Source organism: Pongo pygmaeus, chromosome 8 (assembly GCF_028885625.2).
Source record: "Pongo pygmaeus isolate AG05252 chromosome 8, NHGRI_mPonPyg2-v2.0_pri, whole genome shotgun sequence".
NCBI lineage: Eukaryota > Metazoa > Chordata > Mammalia > Primates > Hominidae > Pongo > Pongo pygmaeus.
In genome coordinates this window covers 51,655,691-51,670,016 of record NC_072381.2, presented here as the reverse complement: position 1 = coordinate 51,670,016, position 14,326 = coordinate 51,655,691, and the positions used below count along the sequence as shown (strand labels likewise).

The 14,326-nt window shown below is 44.4% G+C and overlaps 1 pseudogene; it reads left to right on the top strand.

Moving 5' to 3' along the window:
• Positions 1–662: 662 nt before the first annotated feature.
• LOC129045025 (uncharacterized) lies at positions 663–1,707 on the top strand (annotated as a pseudogene).
• Positions 1,708–14,326: the final 12,619 nt, after the last annotated feature.

The following is a 14,326-nucleotide window of genomic DNA, read 5'->3' as shown; positions in this document are numbered from 1 at the left end:
CCCCTCCGCTGCCCTGGGCTCCGCCGCCCGCAGCCGGGCCGTTATAAATACATATTATAAATAATGCAAAGAAAGGCAAATGGTTTTACTGCGATTTTTATCCAGAAGTAAATATTTCGATTTTTTATTTATTTAAGCTGTTCATTCTGGCAATGATTTGGCAACAGTGCAGGTGGTCCTCGAGCTCTATTTTTACTGTCTGGTATTTAAACCGAAACACACGTTTCTAAGCAATAAGAGGCCACCTTCAGTCCCAAGCTGCAGGCCAGGCCTGGGGCCCCTCCCAGTTCCCCCGCCCCAGGAAACACTGCTGACATTTGCAGAGGCTGCAGAGCTTTCATGCACTTTTTACACAAGAAAAAGTTGGAAAAAAAAAAAAAACTTACTTGCCACAAACTGAGCCGCAGAAACCCCCTTCTTCCCCCACCCACCGCCCCTGCTCTCTCCCTTCGGGCTCCGCCCCAAAGCCATAGGCTGGGGGAGCAGGACCCGGTGTGCCCCGGAGAGGTGCGGCCAGCCCTCCACCAGCTCTAGGCACCAAATCTTGGTGGCAGGGAGGGCACCTCGCTGCCCGTTGCCCCAGAGCTGTTCCCTCTCAGGGGAGGACGGGCATTGGGCTCCATGGTGCCAGGGTGTTGAGAGGTGCTGAGGAATAGAACAGAATGTATAGGGGCTTGGGGCAGGGGGTTCTGGAGCGTCAGATGAGGCAGAGCCCAGGGGAGGATGGGGGTGTTGTTAATGCCCCAACTCCTGCCAGAGCCTCAGTCCAGCCACTGAGTGGCTCTGAAAGGCCATTCCCAGAGGGCTGCGGCCCTCCCTTCTCCTTTGCCCCTGCCCCCAGAGCTACCTGACTGGCAGGGCGGCAGTACTGCAGGAGAGGAGCTTGGCCTCCGGGGGTCAGGCAGGAGGGGGGCCTGGCTAGCCTGTCCTGCTGGCTCCACTGGGTGGGGAGCCCTGGACCGCCAGGTATGAGGAGGGGGTGGGCTTAGGGTCCTGTTCCAGGTCCGTCCCCCACCTAGCAAGTCCCCAGGCAGGACTTGGAAACCAGGTGTGCACCTGCAGGCTGAGGGGCTCCATGAGCAGGTGCTGCCTCGCACAGGGAGTTCAGGCACCAGCCAAGTGCCTGTGCTTCTGGGGTAGGCCTGCTTCAGTTAGGGAGCGCTGCCTCAAGGCAGATAAAGCCCCCTTGTTTGACCCGACCTGCATGGGGGCCTCTCAGGAGAGAAACTCTCGTGCGCCCCTTTCCCAGGGCGCTCTCTTTCTAGACAGCATGCCAGCCCCCAAACACAGGTGGCTTTTGGGCCCAGGTGGGTCAGCCTGCTGCCCCTGGCCCATACCCTCTCAGGCCGTTGGGATCCCTGCCCTTCAGATGTCCTAGGGTCTAGGGGTGGGCCAGTCACCCTGGGAAGAAGCCAGGGCCTTGGCAGGAGGGGCGGCCCAGGCAGGACCCAGTCCTGAGTCCTGGAGCAGGGCCAGGGAGGCGCCCGCCCCACCCCAGCCAGCTGCCTTCTCTGCTGTTTCTTCTATTTGTTCTTCTTTTCACCCACAGCCCTGTGTTCCTGTCATCCCTCCTTTCAGTAAAAGTCCTGTTCCTGTTCCCTCTGTCCCCACCCATTCCTGTTCCCCAAGAAAATAAGCTATCATTGTTGCATTTGCAATCTATGGATTAGGGGTTTAAGTATTTATTATTATTGGTTAATTATTATTAATTATGTTATATATATATGTATATATTAGAACTTGGCTAGCCAATTTTATTGAACAATTCCTGTTCAATAAAATGTTGTTTAAAGTACAGTTGAGAAAACGATGGTAGGTTTATTTCTTGAACTTTCAGAAATTCAAGCTTAAAGCATCACGTTTTTCTAATATTGTGTGGCACTTTCTGTCATTTTACTTTTTTAATCTTCATATGGAATAGCAACCATCAGCCTTCTCTTTCAGATGTGCCATTTGGGGGTGCTAAAGCTGGTGTTAAGATCAATCCCAAGAACTATACCGTAAGTATGAAAGTTACATTTGTTTTTGTTGTTGTTTTTGCTTTTTTGAGACAGTCTTGCTCTGTCGCCCAGGCTGGAGTGCAATGGTGCGATCTCGGCTCACTGCAACCTCCGCCTCCTGAGTTCAGGCGATTCTCTTTGATCCAGTAACTGGGATTACAGGTGCACGCCACCATGCCTGACTAATTTTTGTATTTTTAGTAGAGAGGGGGTTTCACCACGTTGGCCAGGCTGATCTTGAACTCCTGACCTCAGGTGATCTGCCCACCTTGGCCTCCCAGAGTGCTGGGATTACAGGCATGGGCCATCGCACCCAGCCTCAAAGTGATATTTGCGCACACAGTGCATTTATGAAGGAGTTGAAATTACTGGGCTTCTCTGTATCCCCCATATCAGAGAGATCAATAGTCCCCATTGCTTTTCAAATGGAATGAAAAAAGTAAAGAATTAACTCACTGAGTGTTTTGTCATATAAAGGTCACCTACTTAATATCTATATCCTTTATCATTTTCTGTTTTGTTTGGTTTTGTTTTTATGAGTCTTGTTTTTTTTTTTTTTGCTTTTTGTATTATTATTTTCTTATTTAAAAGGTAATGAATATCTTCATATTATTAGACACCTATACCCATATTTAAGAATTACTGTGATCTGGCTGGGTGTGGTGGCTCACGCCTGTAATCCCAGCACTTTGGGAGGCCAAAGCAGGCGGATGACGAGGTCAGGAGATCGAGACCATCCTGGTTAACACAGTGAAACCCCGTCTCTACTAAAAATACAAAAAATTAGTCGGGCGTGTTGGCGGGCACCTGTAGTCCCAGCTACTCAGGAGACTGAGGCGGGAGAATGGAGTAAACCTGGGAGGTGGAGCTTGCAGTGAGCTGAGATCATGCCACTGCACTCCAGCCTGGGCGACAGAGTGAGACTTTGTCTCAGAAAAAAAAAAAAAAAAAAAAAAGAATCACTGTGATCTAATTAGCCAGGCATAGTGATGCACACCTGTAATCCCAGCTACTCGGGAGGCTCAGGCATGAGAACTGCTTGAACCCAGGAGGCAGAGGTTGCAGTGAGCCAAGATTTCACGACTGTACTCCAGCCTGGGCAACAGAGCAAGACTCTGTCTCAAAAAGAAAGAAAAAAAGTATTACTGTGATCTGAAGTTTTTAAGTCAGGATCTCATACTAGTGACAAATATCTTAACTAAGCCAATAAAAACCTTACTTTTTATCCTGTCAGTTCCAAGTAAATTCAAACTGGTTGTCACAATGCTTTACATAATACTAAATTATTTATATACAAACATAAACAGATATGATTTTTATTCTCTTTAAAATTCACCATTTACATGGAATATAATTATATTACAATTAATCTTAATTAAGATTTAGTATATTTTTCAGTGGGGAATTAATAGAATGGGAATTTGAGTCCTAGTTCTACTATCTTGTTTTTATAACCTACTTTTCTGATCCCTTATTTTCTCACCTTTAAAATGGCAATGCCTACTTTATGAGTTGTTCTAAGGATGAGAAGACATGAAAATGTACTATAAATAGAAAATAAGATGCTAGCTATAATCTCAAGCAATTTTTATATCAATTTTTTTTTCATTTTTGTTGTTTTCTTATTTTACAGGATAATGAATTGGAAAAGATCACAAGGAGGTTCACCATGGAGCTAGCAAAGAAGGGCTTTATTGTGTAGCCACATAGAATTTAGTATAAAGTGGGAACATCTAAAAAACTCTTCTTTTTTTTTTTTTTTTTTGGAAGAGAATCTCATTGTGTCTCCCAGACTGCGGTGCAGTGGTGCAATTTCCTCCGCCTCCCGGGTTCAAGCAATTCTCTTGTCTCAGCCTCCCAAGTAGCTGAGACTACAGGCATGTGCCACCACACCCAGCTAATTTTTGTATTTTTAGTAGAGATGGGGTTTCACCATGTTGGTCAGGCTGGTCTTGAACTCCTGACCTCGGGTGATCCACCCATCTCAGACTCCCAAAGAGCTGGGATTACAGGCATGAGCCACTATGCCCGGCCTCCTATTATTTGTTATAGGAACTTTTGCCAAACATACAACATTTTTGAAGACACTAATCTTCGTTTGCTTGATGTCTTCGTATCTTACTATTATCTGTTTTTATATGTTCTTTCTTTGTGTGCGATCTGAATATTCATTTCTATGATATGTAAATATTTGTCATTTACCCTTTAATTTTCAGGCAGTTTAAACCTTTCTCTCTATATTTTTTTTTATCTAGAAGGCTTCTAATTTGTTAGAATAGAATATACATAATTATTTAATAAAATGCTTGCCCTATCAGTATAGTTAATAGAATGTTAATAGTTACCTAATAATAGAATACTTGCCCTATCAGTATCAGTATAGTTAAACAAAATAAGGTCTACTTAAATAGGAAATAAAGTGTATTTTTCTCTACTTTCTTTCTCAGCATTTACCCCACCATGGACAAGTGCCTATGAAATTAAACTACAAAGTCTGGGCATGGTGGCTGGTGCTTGTAATCCCAGCATTTTTGGAGGTTTTGGAGGCTGAGGTGGGAGGATCACTTGAGCCTGGAAGTTCAAGACCACCCTGGGCAATATAGCAAGACCCCGTCTCTACAAAAAATGAAAACATTATCCAAGGGTGATGGTGCATGCCTGTGGTCCCAACTACTAAGATGGGAGGCTCCCTTAAGCCTGGGAGGTTGAGGCTGCCATGAGCTGTGATCGTGCCACTGCACTCTGGCCTAAGTGACAAAACAAGACAAAACAAGATGGGATCTCAAGAAGAAAGAGAAAAGAAATAAAGCTATTCAGATTCATTTTTAGGAAAAAAGGTCATGAAATAAATGTCATGAAATAACCTAATATAGAAATACAGTAAGTATAGGTAACTCTAAAACTTGACTAGATTTGGCCTATCTTTCATAATAAAGGGCATTTGGGCCTTTGACATGCCGCATACCCAGCGCTACTGTGAACTTGTGCGTCATTACACGGAGCCTGTTAACATGGGTTAACTATCTCACTCACACTTTTATAGAAGTGCCTACTGATTCTGAGATATGGTGAATTGAAGTCATGTTCAGCCTGTTAATAGCCTTCACAATTTTCAAAAGGTCTTTCCTCTTCGCCTAAATCTCAAACACATTTTATAGTCTTGAATGGTTTCAGACTTTATTCAGTCATATTTATCGCCCATATCTGCAATATCTCCAGCTAAATTTTATCAGTCTTGACAAGTACCTAATAATTCCAAAGGTCAAAAAGTGATTCATTGGAATACTGAAAGAAAACACAGCTTAAACTCTAGTAACTTGATTTATTTGCCTAATTCGCAAAAGCCTCATTGACCCAGGATGCAGCTAAATTGACATCTTGGCCCAGACAGCTTTGAAGCCTGGGAGGTAGGCAAAGGGAGTTTTTTCTCTCACTCTTCAGCAAACCTTCAAATTTGATGTTATTTATCTGTTATTTCCTGACTGCTCTTTCCACAGAGAGTGTCAGATTGAGGGTCAGACCTGAGCCTGAACCCTGATCCTGTCACATGTGTGTTTAGCATCAGCTTGTAAATTTCTGCAAAGCAAAGAAAAAGAGGCTGGGATTTTGATAGGAATTGCATTGAATCTGTACACCAATTTGTGGAGTATTGCCATCTTCCCCATCCTCCCCAAAAGGGTTTTGCCCTTTCACCCAGGCTGGAGTACCAGGCAGCAGTCACTGCAACCTTGACCTCCTGGGCTCAAGCAATCCTCTCACCTCACCCTCCCAAGTAGCTAGAACCACAGGCGTGCACAACTGCGCCTGGCTAACTTTTTAATTTTTTGTAGAGGCAAGGTCTCATCACGTATCCCAGACTGGTCTCGAACTCCTGGAATCAAGCAATCTTCCCACCTGAGCTTCCCCAAATGCTGGGATTATGGGCATGAGCCACTCCACCTGACCAGTATTGCCATCTTAACCATATTAAGCCTTCCAATGCTGAATATGAGATGTCTTTCCATTTATTTAGGTCTCTGATTTCTTTCAATGATGTTTTGTAGTTCTCATTGTAGAAGTCTTACAACTAAGTACTTTATTCCTTTTAATGCTATTGTAAGTGACATTGATCTATGGTTTTCTTATGATGTCTTTGTCTAGTCTTTGTATCCAGACAATTCTAGCCTCATGGAATGAGTCGAGGAGTATTCCTTCCTCTTCTGTTTTTGGAAAAGCTTTTGAAAGGTCGATGTTCATTCTCTTGTGTGACTGTAAATATCACCTATGTAAAGTTCTGCAGGACCCTGATGTCTCCACCCTTCTCATCCCCTTATATCTCTGTATACCAAAATTACCCTTTCATGTCCTACTTTATAGTCACATGCTGTTAGAAAAGTTGCTTTTTTAAAAAAGATGAACTTCTGCCTCAGACCGTGTTCTCTATATAAGAATTTACCTGTTAGGCCAGTCACGGTAGCTCATGTCTGTAATCCTAGCACTTTGGGAGGCCGAGGCAGGCAAATCACCTAAAGTCAGGAGTTCAAGACCAGCCTGGCCAACATGGTGAAACCCCATCTCCACTAAAAATAGAAAAAATTAGCCAGGCGTGGTAGTGGGCACCTGTAATCCCAGCTACTCAGGAGGCTAAGGGAGGAGAATTGCTTGAACCTGGAAGGTGGAGGTTGCAGTGAGCTGACATCACGCCATTGTACTCCAGCCTGGGCAACAAGAGTGAAACTCCGTCTCAAAAAAATAAAAATTAAAAAGAAAGAAGAACGTATCAGTTATCCAGGAACTACTTGTAATCTGTGCATCCCTATACATTAGTTTTGTATGGAGCAGAAAACTAATAAGCGTAATAATTGTTACCTTGTGATTTTGTTTTGGGTGGGTGAAGCTGTTTCATGTTTAGCATGTATAGACTGTTTTTGAGAAGGATTTTATCATTAAATGTTTGTGATTTACAAACTGTGTGCTTCAGACTTGCCACTTGCCAGAGCCCTTCTCCAACTGGAATTGTTTTTTGTTTTTTGTTTTTGAGACAGTCTCACTCTGTCGCGAGGCTGGAGCACTGTGGCGTGATCTTGGCTCACTGCAACATCTGCCTCCAAGGTTCAAGCAATTCTCCTGCCTCAGCCTCCCGAATACCTGGCACTACAGGCGCGTGCCATCATGCCCAGCTAATTTTTGTATTTTTAGTCTACAACGGAGTTTCACCTCGTTGGCCAGGATGGTCTCGATCTCTAGACCTCGTTATCTGCCCTCCTTGGCCTCCCAAAGTGCTGAGATTACAGGCGTGAGCCACCGCTCCCAGCCAGCTTTTTTGTTTTTTAAATATATTGTTTGATCAAGATGGGATCTCACTATGTTGCCCAGGCTTGTATCAAATTCCTGGGCTCAAGCCATCCTCCTGCCTCAGCCTCCCAAATTGCTCGCATTACAGGTGTAAGCCACTGCCCCAGCCTAGTTGGAATTGTTGTTTGAGGTAACAAGCTTACTTAATCCTAAAGCAAGCATAATACTTTCGTAGATGCCTCTAGAAAGATTCAGGACCAATTTGTCATTTGTACATTGGGAGAAAAGGAGTGGTTAAACAAAGTTGTACTGACCTCCAGCAGAGAGGTATGTCACTAAAGGAATGGAAAGTGAGCAAATAGGAGCTGGAGAGTGCCAGAGAGCCCTTTTGTCAGTGGATGAGGCTAGAATATGGCATTAATCTTTCCAAGTGCTGTGTGGGGTTAGACTTCTCATGAAGTCTAACCAAGGATAGGTTTGGGTAGGTTAGACTTCATGAGATTTTTTTTTTTAAGTTTTTTGTTGTCGTTGTTGACTTCATGAGATTTTTAAGGTGACTAAGGGAAGGGTGCTAAGACATAGAGTTACAGATTAGTTGGGAGGTGGAGAGGGATGGGGTATAAAAAGCAATCCTTGAACATTTCAAAGTTGTCTTATACCAGCCCTGTATCCAATATATCACAACTTGTTCAAAGAAGTTGATTATCTAGGCCTTGGGCCCCTGAGTTAAAGAAAAACATTACAATATACCGATTCTGTCAACTAAAAAGTAAAATTTATAGGAAGAATTGGGTACAGTCCTTAGAAAAAACTTTATTTTATGGGGGGACATAATAGTTTAATAGTTTAACCTTTTTTTTTTTTTTTTTTTGAGAGATGGAGTCTTGCTTTGTTGCTGACTGGAGTGCACTGGTGCAATCTCAGCTCACTGCAACCTGCGCCTCCAGGGTTCAAGTGATTCTCCTGCCTCAGCCTCCTGAGTAGCTGGGATTACAGGCACTTGCCACCACACACGGTTAATTTTTGTATTTTTAGTAGAGACAGGGTTTCAACATATTGGTCAGGCTGGTCTCGAACTCCTGACCTTGTGATCCACTCTCAGCCTCCTAAAGTGCTGGGATTACAGGTGTGAGCCACAGCATCCAGCCTAATAGTTTAACAATTTTTAAAGTTGTGTTTTTCTTTTTGTAAAGATGAGTTTGTATTATACAGTTGAAATAATATAGAAAGTTATAAACAATATATATATGGTGGGGAGAGGGAATGGGGAAGAGAAAGAAAATTGTAAGTGGGAACATGTTATACATGTTGTATGAAACCTGCCTTTTTCCATATGTATGTTGGTGATAATTCCAAGTAATTTACATGGATATAAGTTATCCTTTTTAATGGCTGTTTAGTACTTTGCATAGGTATACCATAGTTCATTTAATTGACATACAAGATAATAAGATCGTTTTTATTTTTACTGTGTTTGAGAGGAGTATTTCTGCACCTTTACAGATTTGAGTGAGCATCACTTAACATATTTTTATCAGAGATCTTACTGTAGCCATCAGTAGTAGTGCTGTCAGTGATTTCTGTTATTTCCTGTAAGCTAATTTGTTAGCCTAAAACTTCAATTTGCTATGATCTGAGGAACTGAAAGCTAAGGCCTAAAATTTTATATGTGCTAAGTGTCGAATAATAGGTCAAAGCCACATTCTTCCACAAGTAAAGATAACATGGGGCTTAACACAATTGCTTTAGCAATGTGATTTTCTCCCCTTTTTCTCTACTTGGTAAGGAGGGCTTATACCCCCACTAAGCAGGCACATGCCTGTAATCCCAGCTACTCAGGAGGCTGAGGCAGGAGAATCACTTGAACCCGAGAGGCAGAGGTTGCATTGAGCTGAGATTGTGCCATTGCACTCCAGCCTGGGCAACAAGAGTGAAACTCAAAAAAAAAAAAAAAAAAAAAAGAAAGAAAGAAGGAAGGAAGGAAAGAAAGAGAGAGAGAGAAAGAAAACTACGTCTGTGGGTATTGTACAAAAGATTGTTTTAGGATTTTAAAATTTTTTTAACATAACTTTTATTGACTTGTATTTGTATTTTTATCAAACATACTTCATTTAGTTATTTATTTATTTTGAGATGAAATCTCACTCTGTCACCCAGGCTGGATGCAGTGGTGGGATCTTGGCTCACTGCAACTTCCACCTTCCAGGTTCAAGCTATTCTCCTGCCTCAGCCTCCCATGTAACTGGGATTACAAGCATGCGCCACCACGCCCAACTAATTGTTTTATTATTAGTAGAGACAGAGTTTCATTATGTTGGCCAGGCTGGTCTCGAACTCCTGACCTCAGGTGATCTACCTGCCTCAGCCTCCCAAAGTGTTAGTATTATAGGCATGAGCCACCGCACCCAGCCTCAGACATACTTTAGACAATTTTTCACCTCAGCACTATTGACATTTTAGGCTATGTAATTCTTTGTTATGGGGGCTGTCTCTGCCTTGTAGGATGTTTAGTAATATCCCTGGCCTCTACACATTAGATGTCAGGAAGACACCTCAGTTATAAAAATGACAAATATATTCAGATTGCTAAATGTCCCCTGTGGAGAAAACTCACCCCTTGTTGTGAACCGTGATCCAGACAGCCAAATAGTGATACAAGGTTTATTGTTCACAATAGCTCGTCCCCTCCAATCCAGACACCTGCCTCACCATATTCCACTCCCCAGAGGCAACCATTTTCAACAATCTTAAATGTTTCATTTTTATTCTCTTTAAAGCTTTGCTCATTTTTAAATTGGGTTTTGTCCACATTATTGAGTGGTAAGGGTTCTTTATATATTCCACAGCCAGTTGTGGTGGCACAGGCCTATGGTCCCAGCTACTCGGAAGGCTGAGGCAGGAGGATCACTTGAGCCCAGAAGTTCAACACTAGTCTAGGCAACATAGCATGACCCTGTCTCTAAATGAATTTTTGAAATATATATATTCTAGATAATTGACTTTTATCATGTATATAATTTGCAAATATTTCTTCTCAATCTATTAGTTGTCTTTGCACTTTCTTGATAGTCTCCTTTTTAATCTTGAGAAAGCGTAATTTATTTTTCCTCTGGTTGGTGTGCTTTAGGTTGTATGTAAGAAACCATTGCCTAATCCATAGTCATGCAGATATACCCCTTTTTCTTTTTCTTTTTTTTTTTTTGAGATGATCTCGCTCTGTTGTCCAGATAGGAGTGCAGTGGTGTGATCTCACGGCTCATGGCTAACTGCAGCGTCTACCTCATAGGCTCCTAGGCTCAAGCAATCCTCCCCCTTCAGCCTCCCAAGTAGCTGGGACTATAGCACCAGCTATAGTCAGCCTCCCAGGTAGCTGGGAATATAGCACCAGGACTATAGCACATACCACCACTAAGCACAGCTAATTTCTGTATTTTTTGGAGAGACAAGATCTCACCATGTTGCCCAGGCCAGTTTTGAACTCCCAGGCTCAAACAATCCTCCCACCTCGGCCTCCCAAAATGCAGGAGTACAGGTATGAGCCACTGTGCCTGGCCTAGAAAGATTTTGTTAAGAAGTAGTGACCAAAAATATCCCACATTTGATGGGAGCTGTGAATCTACACATTCAAGATGCTCAACAAATTCAAAGCAGGATAAACTCAAAGAGATCCACACTGAGACACATTATAATCAAATTGTAGAAAGCTAAAGACAGAAAAGCAGCAAGAGATAAGTGATTCATCCTGTACAAGGGATCTTCAGTAAGATTAACAGTTGCTTATCAGAAATCACAGAGTACAGAAGGCAGTGGTGGTGTGCTGGGCATGGTGGCGTGTACCTGTAGTCCCAGCTGACTGAGGCTGAGGCAGGAGAATCGCTTGAGTCCAGGAGGTGGAAGTTGCAGTGAGCCGAGATGGCGCCATTGCACTCCAGCTTGGGCAACAGAGCAGGACTCCATCTCAAAAAAAAAAAAAAAAAAACAAAACAAAACAAAACAAAAAAAAAACAGTGTTGGGGAAGCTCAGCATGGTGGCTCATGCCTGTAATTTCAGCACTTTTGGAGACTAAAGTGGGATTACCTGAGGCCAGGAGTCCACAACCAGCCTGGGCGACATAAGGAGACCCCATCTCTAGAAAACAAAAATAATTAGCCAGACAGGGTGGCTCAGGCCTGTGGTCCTAGCTACTCAGGAGGCTGAGACAGGAAGATTGCTTGTAGCCAGCAGTTTAAGACTAGCCTGGACAACATAGTGAGATCCCATCTCTACAAAATATAAATTTAAAAAATTAGCTGGGCACGGTGGTGTGCATCTGTAGTTCCAACTACTCATGAGGCTGAGACAGGAGGATGGTTTGAGACCAGAAGTTGGAGGTTACAGTGAGCTATGATCACACCACTGCACTCCAGCCTGGTTGACAGAGCAAGAACCTGTCACTAACAAAATAATAAATGAATAAAAATATAAGAATGCTTGGACTGGTCTGGGAGTGGTGGCTCATGCCTGTAATCCCAGCACTTTGGGAGGCCGAGGCGGGTGGATCACCTGAGGTTGGGAGTCTGAGACCAGCCTGGCCAACATGGAAAAACCCTGTCTCTACTAAAAAATACAAAATTAGTCAGGCATGGTGGCACATGCCTGTAATCCCAGCTACTCGGGAGGCTGAGGCAGGAGAATCACTTGAACCTGGGAGGCAGAGGTTGGAGTAAGCCGAAATCACACCCGATTGCACTCCAGCCTGGGCAAAAAGAACGAAACTCCATCCCCCCCCAAAAAAAAAAAAGAATGCTTGGCTGGGCGCAGTGGCTCATGCCTGTAATCCCAGCACTTTGGGAGGCCGAGGCAGGCGGATCACCTGAGGTCAGCAGTTCAAGACCAGTCTGGCCAATATGGTGAAGCCCCATCTCTACTAAAAATACAAAAATTAGCTGTGTGTGATGGCACACACCTGTAATCCCAGCTACTTGGGAGGCTCACGCAGGAGAATCACTTGAACCCAGAAGGCAGAGATTGCAGTGAGTGGAGATTGCACCACTGCACTCCAGCCTGGGCAACAGAGCAAGACTCGGGCTAAAAAAAAAAGCTGAAGTGATCCAAAAATTATAGCATTCTTCTACCACCATGGGGGTGAGTATATAATAAAAAGTGTCAGTTATTCGAGCATGTAAGAAACTTGGAAGTCATCACTCCCATCCTTACAAGAAAAATGCTGTACAAACAGACTATCAACAAGTCATTTTAGATCCATTGGAGGACTGAGGTCACAGAAAAACTGCTGCCTCCACCCTAAATCACCACTAAATTAGAGAGATGGGAAAATGCAAAGAATTGTAGCTTAGTGGAGCAAAAGCCCAGGAGCCCCCATAGGAGTTAGTAGTGGGGGGCTTCCCTGTCTCTCCAGACCCAAGCTCCCAGCACCCCTCAGGACAGAGCCTGCCCAGCTCTGCCCATGTCACTTCACTGACCCCTGCCCCTGCCAGGCTTCTCCCACACCCGCAGGGCCAGCACCCAATGTGCTGAGAGAGTGGGGACCCAGAACCAGATGAACACATCAGGGGAAACCGAATCCATTCTCTCTTGGGGTGCTGAGCCTCCCAGTGACAGAAGATCCAGGAGATGTGAGTGGGAGGTTGCCCTAACAGGATCTAACATCATGCTCCAGATTGCTGAAGGGACACAGATCGGTGCCTCCTCTCCTTGACTCTACCCTCCTCACTCCTTAGCACCAGGCCTGGCTGTACATCCTTGCCGAGGTGCAACTAAGACCTTCGCCTGCAGCTCAGGGGTGCCCCAGACAGGAGCACAAAAGGAGGCTCATCCCCACCCACAACCCAGGCTGGAGTGAATCTGGCTGCCCAGGCTCTGTGTCTGGCTTCTGCCCCAGGACCTGAGCCCATGTAAACTCAGGCTTCTTTGACCTGCCCTCCCCAGGCCCAGGTTCTAAAGGTGTGCTCCCCACCACTTCCTTGTTGCTCCTCCACTTTGTCCCTAGAATTACAGCCCAGCTCTAGGTGGGACTGTGAAGCTCTGCCCAATGCCTTCCATGAGAAATCAGATTCAGGCCCTTGTGCCTGAAGACTCCTTGTGAAGACTAGATGACACCTTCTCCAAGAGCAGCTAAGGAGTCACCTTGGGCTCCTCAGGCTGAGTATATATTTTCTGTATGGAACTTCAGAAAGAAATGGTCAACATTCATTCCTCACTTCACCAGAGAAAGAAGAAAATGTCACGTGCCTTTGATTCCCTCTTTTTACCAATACTCCACTGAGATAAAACTCCTAACAGAAAGCAACACGTATTCCCAACACTGGGTACCTGCTGGAGGTCCTGTCTTAGCCCCGAAGCCTCAGGTTTCCATGGGGACAGGTTGGTTGAGAACTGGTGGCCTAGCTCTCAGCCTGACATCCAACAGTATCCCCACCCAGGGGACAGATGGTAGTGCAGGCACAGGTTCTGCAGGCTTTCATCTCATGGAACGTATGTTAGAGGGTGTCCTCGTCACTCGCCATGCCCCAGAGGAATCAGCAGGGACATCAGGACTGAGAGAAGACATGGCACATCTGACCTCCTGTCCTGGAAACCCCACATCTTTCTGACTGTGCCAATCACACGGACAATATCTAGGAAAGTTCTGCTCTGCACAGTGTTCTGTCTACCAGGCCCACCCGTCTGAGGACCCAGATGCTAGGAACACAGATACTGAAGGAGCAACCACCTGCCTAAGGTGCAGGTATCCCTGCATCCATCCATGGGAGGAAGAGCCAGAAACCACCATTTGTAAGGATTCTTTGGCCCTAAGAATGAACCAACTATTTAGGAGTAACACAGTGATGCAGAATGACCAGGGAGGGTCATTCTCAACCATGCTCCCCGGTCATTCTTCATCACTACAATACACATAGAATCCCCAGTATATGCACCCATTAAAGCCTCAATATTCTTGCTTCATACAAACATCTGCTTACAGATCCTGAACACACACACACACCCCAGTGGTTTGTTGCTAACTGCTTAATAAAATGCTCTCCAGGGGGAAATAGGAAAGCCTAGAATT